Below are 11,516 nucleotides of genomic sequence, written 5' to 3' on the forward strand. Positions count from 1 at the left end.
TCTGAATTAACCCACCTAGCACTAACCCCTCAACTAACCCACCTACCTAGCCCTAACCCCTGAACTAACTCACCTACCTAGCCCCTGAGCTAACCCACCTACCTAGCCCTAACCTCTGAACTAACCCACCTACCTAGCCCTAACCCCTGAACTTACCTAACTACCTAGCCCTAACCCCTGAACTAACCCACCTACCTAGCCCTAACCTCTGAACTAACCCACCTAGCCCTAACCTCTGAACTAACCCACCTAGCACTAACCCCTCAACTAACCCACCTACCTAGCCCTAACCCCTGAACTAACTCACCTACCTAGCCCCTGAGCTAACCCACCTACCTAGCCCTAACCTCTGAACTAACCCACCTACCTAGCCCTAACCCCTGAACTTACCTACCTACCTAGCCCTAACCCCTGAACTAACCCACCTACCTAGCACTAACCCCTGAACTAACCCACCCACCTAGCCCTAACCTCTGAACTAACCCACCTACCTAGCCACTGAACTAACCCACCTTCCTAGCCCTAACCTCTGAACTAACCTACCCACCTAGCCCTAACCTCTGAACTAACCCACCTACCTAGCCCTAACCCCTGAACGAACCAACCTACCTAGCACTAACCCCTGAACTAACCCACCCACCTAGCCTTAACCCCTGAACTAACCCACCTACCGAGCCCTAACCTCTGAACTAACCCACCTACCTAGCCCTAACCCCTGAACTAACCATCCTACCTAGCCCTAACCTCTAAACTAACCCACCTAGCCTTAACCTCTAAACTAACCCACCTAGCCCTAACCTCTAAACTAACCCACCTAGCCCTAACCTCTAAACTAACCCACCTAGCCCTAACCTCTAAACTAACCCACCTAGCCCTAACCTCTAAACTAACCCACCTAGCCCTAACCTCTAAACTAACCCACCTAGCCCTAACCTCTAAACTAACCCACCTAGCCCTAACCTCTAAACTAACCCACCTAGCCCTAACCACTAAACTAACCCACCTAGCCCTAACCTCTAAACTAACCCACCTAGCCCTAACCTCTAAACTAACCCACCTAGCCCTAACCTCTAAACTAACCCACCTAGCCCTAACCTCTGAACTAAACCACCTAGCCCTAACCTCTGAACTAATCCACCAAGCCCTAACCCCTCAACTAACCCACCAACCTAGCCCTAACCCCTGAACTAACCCACCTACCAAACCTAACCCCTGAACTAACTTACCTATTCTTAACGCCAAAAATCAGATATCAGGTATTTATCTGACTGAGTTTTCTGGCCATTTAGATATACAGATCCTTCTCTACCATACATACCGTACTAGAGGAACCTTCAGTACCATACATACAGGACTAGAGGAACCTCCCATACCATACATACAGGACTAGAGGAACCTTCCCTACCATACAGGACTAGAGGAACCTTCCCTACCATACAGGACTAGAGGAACCTTCCCTACCATACAGGACTATAGGAACCTTCCCTACCATACATACAGGACTAGAGGAACCTTCTCTACCATACAGGACTAGAGGAACCTTCCCTACCATACATACAGGACTAGAGGAACCTTCCCTACCATACAGGACTAGAGGAACCTTCCCTACCATACAGGACTAGAGGAATCTTCTCTACCATACATACAGGACTAGAGGAACCTTCCCTACCATACATACAGGACTAGATGAACCTTCCCTACCATACAGGACTAGAGGAATCTTCCCTACCATACAGGACTAGAGGAACCTTCCCTACCATACATACAGGACTAGAGGAACCGTCACTACCATACATACAGGACTAGAGGAACCTTCCCTACCATACAGGACTAGAGGAACCTTCCCTACCATACAAGACTAGGGAACCTTCCCTACCATACATACAGGACTAGAGGAACCGTCACTACCATACATACAGGACTAGAGGAACCTTCCCTACCATACAGGACTAGAGGAACCTTCCCTACCATACATACAGGACTAGAGGAACCTTCCCTACCATACAGCACTAGATTAACCTTCCCTACTGTACATACAGGACTAGAGGTACCTTCCCTACCATACAGGACTAGATGAACCTTCCTACCATACATACAGGACTAGAGGAACCTTCCTTACCATACAGGACTAGAGGAACCTTCACTAACATACAGGACTAGAGGAACCTTTCCTATCATACAGGACTAGAGGAACCTTCCCTACCGTACCTACAGGACTAGAGGAACCTTCCCTACCATACATACAGGCCTAGAGGAACCTTACCTACCATACATACAGGACTAGATTAACCTTCCCTACCATACAGGACTAGAGGAACCTTCCCTACCATACAGTACTAAAGGAATCTTCCCTACCATACATACAGGACTAGAGGTACCTTCCCTACCATACATACAGGACTAGAGGTACCTTCCCTACCGTACATACAGGACTAGATGAACCTTCCCTACCGTACATACAGGACTAGTGGAACCTTCCCTACCATACAGGACTAGAGGAACCTTCCCTACCATACATACAGGACTAGATGAACCTTCCCTACCATACATACAGGACTAGAGGAACCTTCCCTAACATACAGGACTAGATTAACCTTCCCTACCATACAGGACAAGAGGAACCTTCCCTACCATACAGGACTAGAGGAACCTTCCCTACCATACATACAGGACTAGAGGAACCTTCAGTACCATACAGGACTAGAGGAACCTTCCCTACCATACAGAACTAGAGGAACCTTCCCTACCATAGAGAACTAGAGGAACCTTCCCTACCATACATACAGGAATAGAGGACCCTTCGGTACCATACATACAGGACTAGAGGAACCTTCCCTACCATACATTCAGGACGAGAGGAACCTTCAATACCGTACATACAGGACTAGAGGAACCTTCCCTACCATACATACAGGACTAGAGGAACCTTCAGTACCATACAGGACTAGCGGAACCTTCCCTACCACACAGGACTAGAGGAACCGTCCCTACCATACATACAGGACTATAGGAACTTTCCCTAACGTACAGGACTAGAGGAACCTTCCCTACCGTACATACAGGACTAGAGGAACCTTCCCTACCATACAGGACTAGAGGAACCTTCCCTACCATACAGGACTAGAGGAACCTTCAGTACCATACAGGACTAGAGGAACCTTCCCTACCATATAGGACTAGAGGAACCTTCCCTACCATACATACAGGACTAGAGGAACCTTCCCTACCATACATTCAGGACGAGAGGAACCTTCAATACCGTACATACAGGACTAGAGGAACCTTCCCTACCATACATACATACAGGACTAGAGGAACCTTCAGTACCATACAGGACTAGAAGAACCTTCCCTACCATACAGGACTAGAGGAACCTTCCCTACCATATAGTACTAGAGGAACCTTCCCTACCGTACAGGACTAGAGGAACCTTCCCTACCATATAGGACTTCAGGGACCTTCCCTACAATATAGGACTTCAGGGACCTTCCCTACCATACAGGACTAGAGGAACCTTCCCTACAATATAGGACTTCAGGGACCTTCCCTACCATACAGGACTAGAGGAACCTTCCTTACCATACAGGACTAGAGGAACCTTCACTAACATACAGGACTAGAGGAACCTTCCCTATCATACAGGACTATAGGAACCTTCCCTACCATACATACGGGACTAGAGGAACCTTCCCTACCATACATACAGGACTAGAGGAACCTTCCCTACCATACATACAGGACTAGAGGAACCTTCCCTACCATACATACAGGACTAGAGGAACCTTCCCTACCATACATACAGGACTAGATTAACCATCCCTACCATACAGGACTAGAGGAACCTTCCCTACCATACAGTACTAAAGGAATCTTCCCTACCATACATACAGGACTAGATGAACCTTCCCTACCGTACATACAGGACTAGAGGAACCTTCCCTACCGTACCTACAGGACTAGAGGAACCTTACCTACCATACATACAGGACTAGAGGAACCTTCCCTACCATACAGGACTAGAGGAACCTTCCCTACCGTACCTACAGGACTAGAGGAACCTTCCCTACCGTACCTACAGGACTAGAGGAACCTTACCTACCATACATACAGGACTAGAGGAACCTTCCCTACCATACAGGACTAGAGGAACCTTCCCCTACCGTACCTACAGGACTAGAGGAACCTTACCTACCATACATACAGGACTAGAGGAACCTTCCCTACCATACAGGACTAGAGGAACCTTCCCTACCGTACCTACAGGACTAGAGGAACCTTACCTACCATACAGGACTAGAGGAACCTTACCTACCATACATACAGGACTAGAGGAACCTTCCCTACCATACAGGACTAGAGGAACCTTCCCTACCGTACCTACAGGACTAGAGGAACCTTACCTACCATACAGGACTAGATTAACCATCCCTACCGTACAGGACTAGAGGAACCATCCCTAACATACATGCACGCCCAATTTTCAGTTTTTGATTTGTTAAAAAAAGTTTGAAATATCCAATAAATGTCGGTCCACTTCATGATTGTGTCCCTCTTGTTGTTGATTCTTCACAAAAAAATACAGTTTTATATCTTTATGTTTGAAGCCTGAAATGTGGCAAAAGGTCGCAAAGTTCAAGGGGGACAGAATACTTTCGCAAGGCACTGTATAACTAGAGGGGCCTTCCCTACCATATAGGACTAGAGGGGCCTTCCCTACCATACAGGACTAGAGGAACCTTCCCTACCATACAGGACTAGAGGAACCTTCCCTACCCGTACAGGACTAGAGGAACCTTCCCTACCATATAGGACTAGAGGAACCTTCCCTACCATATAGGACTAGAGGAACCTTCCCTACCATATAGGACTAGAGGAACCTTCCCTACCATACAGGACTAGAGGAACCTTCCCTACCATATAGGACTAGAGGAACCTTCCCTACCATACAGGACTAGAGGAACCTTCCCTACCATATAGGACTAGAGGGCCTTCCCTACCATATAGGACTAGAGGAACCTTCCCTACCATATAGGACTAGAGGGGCCTTCCCTACCATATAGGACTAGAGGGGCCTTCCCTACCATATAGGACTAGAGGAACCTTCCCTATCATATAGGACTAGAGGGGCCTTCCCTACCATATAGGACTAGAGGAACCTTCCCTACCATACAGGAGTAGAGGAACCTTCCCAACCATACATACAGGACTAGAGGAACCTTCCCTACCATATAGGAGTAGAGGAACCTTCCCTATCATATAGGACTAGAGGGGCCTTCCCTACCATACAGGACTAGAGGAACCTTCCCTACCATATAGGAGTAGAGGAACCTTCCCAACCATACATACAGGACTAGAGGAACCTTCCCTACCATACAGGACTAGAGGAACCTTCCCTACCATACAGGACTAGAGGAACCTTCCCTACCATATAGGACTAGAGGAACCTTCCCTACCATACATACAGGACTAGAGGAACCTTCCCTACCATACAGGACTAGAGGAACCTTCCCTACCATACATACAGGACTAGAGGAACCTTCCCTACCATACATACAGGACTAGAGGAACCTTCCCAACCATACAGGACTAGAGGAACCTTCCCAACCATACATACAGGACTAGAGGAACCTTCCCTACCATACAGGACTAGAGGAACCTTCCCTACCATACATACAGGACTAGAGGAACCTTCCCTACCATACATACAGGACTAGAGGAACCTTCCCAACCATACATACAGGACTAGAGGAACCTTCCCTACCATACATACAGGACTAGAGGAACCTTCCCAACCATACATACAGGACTAGAGGAACCTTCCCTACCGTACAGGACTAGAGGAACCTTCCCTACCATATAGGACTAGAGGAACCTTCCCTACCATACATACAGGACTAGAGGAACCTTCCCTACCATACAGGACTAGATGAACCTTCCCAACCATACATACAGGACTAGAGGAACCTTCCCTACCATACATACAGGACTAGAGGAACCTTCCCTACCATACAGGACTAGAGGAACCTTCCCTACCATACAGGAGTAGAGGAACCTTCCCTACCATACAGGACTAGAGGAACCTTCCCTACCATACAGGACTAGAGGAACCTTCCCTACCATACAGGACTAGAGGAACCTTCCCTACCATATAGGACTAGAGGAACCTTCCCTACCATACAGGACTAGAGGAACCTTCCCTACCATACATACAGGACTAGAGGAACCTTCCCTACCATACAGGACTAGAGGAACCTTCCCTACCATATAGGACTAGAGGAACCTTCAGTACCATACAGGACTAGAGGAACCATCCCTACCATACAGGACTAGAGGAACCTTCAGTACCATACAGGACTAGAGGAACCTTCCCTACCATACATACAGGACTAGAGGAACCTTCCCTACCATACAGGACTAGAGGAACCTTCCCTACCATATAGGACTAGAGGAACCTTCCCTACCATATAGGACTAGAGGAACCTTCCCTACCATACAGGACTAGAGGAACCTTCCCTACCATATAGGACTAGAGGGGCCTTCCCTACCATACAGGACTAGAGGAACCTTCACTATCCTCAGAAAGGCCAAGTCACCCCAACACTGATAAAGGGAGTGAAACAAAGATAGAGAAACAGAGACACAGAGAGATGATATAGAGCTCCTACGCTCCATTTTGCCATATTCCAGTACCTCACTGCACCTCCCTGCCATTACCATGACAACCAAAGAACAGGTTCAGCTATAAACTTCCCTTAAACTGAACACCGAGAGAGAGCGAGAGAGAGACAGAGAGAGAGAGAGACACACAGAGAAAGAGAGAGAGAGACACACAGAGAAGGAGAGAGAGAGACACACAGAGAGACATACACAGAGAGAGAGAGAGAGAGAGAGAGAGAGAGAGAGAGACACAGAGGGGAGAGAGAGAGAGACACAGAGGGAGAGAGAGAGAGAGAGGGGGGGAGACAGAGAGAGAGAGAGACGGGGGAGAGACAGAGAGAGAGAGAGATACACAGAGATACACAGAGAGAGAGAGAGAGAGAGACAGAGAGACACAGAGGGAGAGAGACACAGAGGAGAGAGAGAGAGAGGGGGAGAGAGAGAGAGATACAGAGAGAGAGAGAGAGAGAGAGAGAGAGGGGGGAGAGAGAGAGAGGGGGGGGAGAAGAGAGGGGGGAGAGACAGAGAGAGACAGAGAGAGAGAGAGCGAGGGAGAGAGAGAGAGCAAGAGAGAGAGCGAGAGCTCGGTATAATTGAAGAATCCATAGAATCTAACCACTTCTGGGAAAATTGGAAAACACATTAAACAAATAACATGAAGAGCTACAGTATCTATCTATGGATTAACCACTTCTCCAATCTGATTGGCTCTATAACTACAGTATCTATCTATGGATAAACCACTTCTCCAATCTGATTGGCTCTATAACAAAGGACAAGCAGCAAAAACATACACATGATCAATAAAACAGTCAACTATTAAAGACGACCAGAACCCACTGGATTCTCCAATTACAATGAATGAACTAAAGGACAAAATGCCAACCCAACACAAGAAGGCCTGTGGTGTTGATGGGATCCTCAATGAAATTATAACATATACAGATTACAAGTTCCAATTGGCTATACTAAAACTCTTTAACATCATTCTCAGCTCTGGCATCTTCCCCAATATGCAACCAAGGATTGATCACCCCAATCCACAGAAGTGAAGAGAAATGTGACCCCAATAACTACCGTGGGATATGCATCAACAGCCACCTTGGGAAAATCCTCTGCATTATCATTAACAGCAGACTCCTACATTTCCTCAGTGAAAACAATGTACTGATCATATTTCAATTTGGCTTTTTACCAAATGACTGTATGACAGACCACATATTCACCCTGCGCACCCGAATTGACAAACAAACAAACCAAAGCAAAGGCAAAGTCTTCTCATGCTTTGCTGATTTCAAAAAAAGTTTTAGACTGAATTCGGCATGAGGATCTGGTATATACATTGATGGAAGGCGGTGTTATGGGAAAACATACAACATTATAAAATCCATGTACGCAGCTTGAGCCCCACCCTCTTCAATATATCAACCAATTGGTTCTAGAACAGTCTGCAGCACCCGGCCTCATCCTGCTAGAATCTGAGGTCAAATGTCTACTGTTTGCTGATGATCTGGTGCTTCTGTCCCCAACCAAGGAGGGCCTACAGCAGCACCTAAATCTTATGCACAGATTCTGCCAGACCTGGGTCCTGATAGAAAATCTCAGTAAGACAAAAATAATGGTGTTCCCAAAAAAGGTCCAGTTGCCAGGACCACAAATACAAATTCTAGACGCTGTTGCCCTAGAACACACCAAAAACTATACCTACCTCAACCTAAACATTAGCACCACAGGTAACGTCCCTAAAGCTTTTATGCACACAAAAGGAGCATCAAATTTGACAAATTTCTGAATCAGTTATAGAACCCATTGCCCTATATGGTTGTGAGGTCTGGGGTCCGCTCACCAACCAAGAATTCACAAAATGGGACAAACACCAAATTGAGACTCTGCATGTAGAACTGCAAAAACATCTTCCGTGTACAATGTAGAACACCAACTAATGCATGCAGAGCAGAATTGGGACTTTACCCAGAATCCCAAAAAGAACAATTATATTCTAGCTGTTAAATTCTACAACCACTTCAAAGGAAGTGATTCCCAAACCTTCCATAACAAAGCCCTAACCTACAGAGAGATGAACCTGGAGAAGAGTCCCCTCAGCCAGCTGTGTTCACAAAAAGCCCCCTCAAAGCCCCAGGACAGCAACACAATTAGACCCAACCAAATCATGAGAAAACAAAAAAATAATTACTTGACACATTGGAAAATAAACACACAAAAAATGAGCAAACTGGAATGTTATTTGCTAAACAGAATACCTGACCACTGTGACTGACCCAAAATGATGGAAAGCTTTGACCATGTACAGACGCAGTGAGCATGGCTTTGCTATTGAGAGAGGCTGCCATCGGCGGACTTGGCTCTCAAGAGAAGACAGGCTGTGCTCACTGCCCACAAAATGAGGTGGAAACCGAGCTGAACTTCCTAACCTCCTGCCAAATGTATGACCATATTAGAGAGACATATTTCCCTCAGATTACACAGAGACCCACAAAGAATTACAAAACAAACATTGATAAACTTCCATACGTGAAATACCTGTATGCAGCGAGATTTGTGACCTGTTGCCACAATGGCAACCAGTGAAGAACAAACACCATTGTAAATACAACCCATATTCCTCTGTGTATTCATCTTCCCTTTTGTACTTCAACTATTTCCACATTCCTACAACATTGTACAGTAATAACATTTAAAATATCTCTATTATTTTAAAACTTTTGTGCTTTTGTGAGTGTGATGTTTACTGTTCATTTATTTCCCTTTTGTTTATTATCTATGCCACTTACTTTGGCAATGTAAACATGTGTTTCCCATGACAATAAAGCCCTTAAATTTCATTTAATTGATAGAGAAAGAGGTGAGAGAGAGACATTCATTACATAACCCTCAAACATACATTAGAAATACAAGCAAAAACATTTAGACTAGTATTTCACACTCAACCAGTCTCATCATCATACTGAAACACTAAACCAGTCTCATCATCATAATGAAACACTCAACCAGTCTTCATCATCATACTGAAACACTCAACCAGTCTTCATCATCATAATGAAACACTCAACCAGTCTCATCATCATAATGAAACACTCAACCAGTCTCATTATCATACTGAAACACTCAACCAGTCTTCATCACCATAATGAAACACTCAACCAGTCTTCATCATCATAATGAAACACTCAACCAGTCCTCATCATCATACTGAAACACTCAACCAGTCTTCATCACCATAGTGAAACACTCAACCAGTCTTCATCACCATAATGAAACCCTCAACCAGTCCTCATCATCATACTGAAACACTCAACCAGTCTCATCATCATACTGAAACACTAAACCAGTCTCATCATCATAATGAAACACTCAACCAGTCTTCATCATCATAATGAAACACTCAACCAGTCTCATTATCATACTGAAACACTCAACCAGTCTTCATCACCATAATGAAACACTCAACCAGTCCTCATCATCATACTGAAACACTCAACCAGTCTTCATCACCATAGTGAAACACTCAACCAGTCTTCATCACCATAATGAAACCCTCAACCAGTCCTCATCATCATACTGAAACACTCAACCAGTCTCATCATCATACTGAAACACTCAACCAGTCTTTGTCATCATAATGAAACACTCAACCAGTCTTTATCTTCATAATGAAACACAGCCATTCTTCATCATCATACTGAGCCATTGAGACACTCAACCAGTCTCATCATCATACTGAAACACTCAACTACTCTTCATCATCATAGTGAAACACTCAACCAGTCTTTATCATCATAATGAAACACTCAACCAGTCTTTATCTTCATAATGAAACACTCAACCAGTCTTTATCTTCATAATGAAACTCTCAACCATTCTTCATCATCATGAGCCATTGAGACACTCAACCAGTCTCATCATCATACTGAAACACTGAACCAGTCTCATCATCATACTGAAACACTCAACCAGTCCTCATCATCATACTGAAACACTCAACCAGTCTTCATCATCATAATGAAACACTCAACCAGTCCTCATCATCATAATGAAACACTCAACCAGTCTCATCATCATACTGAAACACACAACCAGTCTCATCATCATACTGAAACACTCAACCAGTCTCATCATCATACTGAAACACTCAACCAGTCTCATCATCATACTGAAACACTCAACCAGTCTCATCATCATACTGAAACACTCAACCAGTCCTCATCATCATACTGAAACACTCAACCAGTCTTCATCATCATAGTGAAACACTCAACTAGTCTTCATCACCATACTGAAACACTCAACCAGTCTTTATCATCATAATGAAACACTCAACCAGTCTTTATCTTCATAATGAAACACTCAGCCAGTCCTTCATCATACTGAGACATTGAAACACTCAACCAGTCTTTATCATCATAATGAAACACTGAACCAGTCTTCATCATCATACTGACAAACACTCAACCAGTCCTCATCATCATACTGAAACACTCAACCAGTCTCATCATCATACTAAAACACTCAACCAGTCTTCATCTTCATAATGAAACAGTCAACCAGTCTTTATCATCATACTGAAACACTCAACCAGTCTCATCATCATACTGAAACACTCAACCAGTCTCATCATCATACTGAGACACTCAACCAGTCTCATCATCATACTGAAACACTGAACCAGTCTCATCATCATACTGAAACACTCAACCAGTCTCATCATCATACTGAAACACTCAGCCAGTCTTCATCTTCTGAGAATGAAACACTCAACCAGTCTTCATCACCATAATGAAACACTGCAACCAGTCTTCATCATCATACTGAGACATTGAGACACTCAACCAGTCTCATCA

This window comes from Oncorhynchus masou, unplaced genomic scaffold, assembly GCF_036934945.1.
Source record: "Oncorhynchus masou masou isolate Uvic2021 unplaced genomic scaffold, UVic_Omas_1.1 unplaced_scaffold_1131, whole genome shotgun sequence".
Classification (NCBI taxonomy): Eukaryota; Metazoa; Chordata; class Actinopteri; order Salmoniformes; family Salmonidae; genus Oncorhynchus; species Oncorhynchus masou.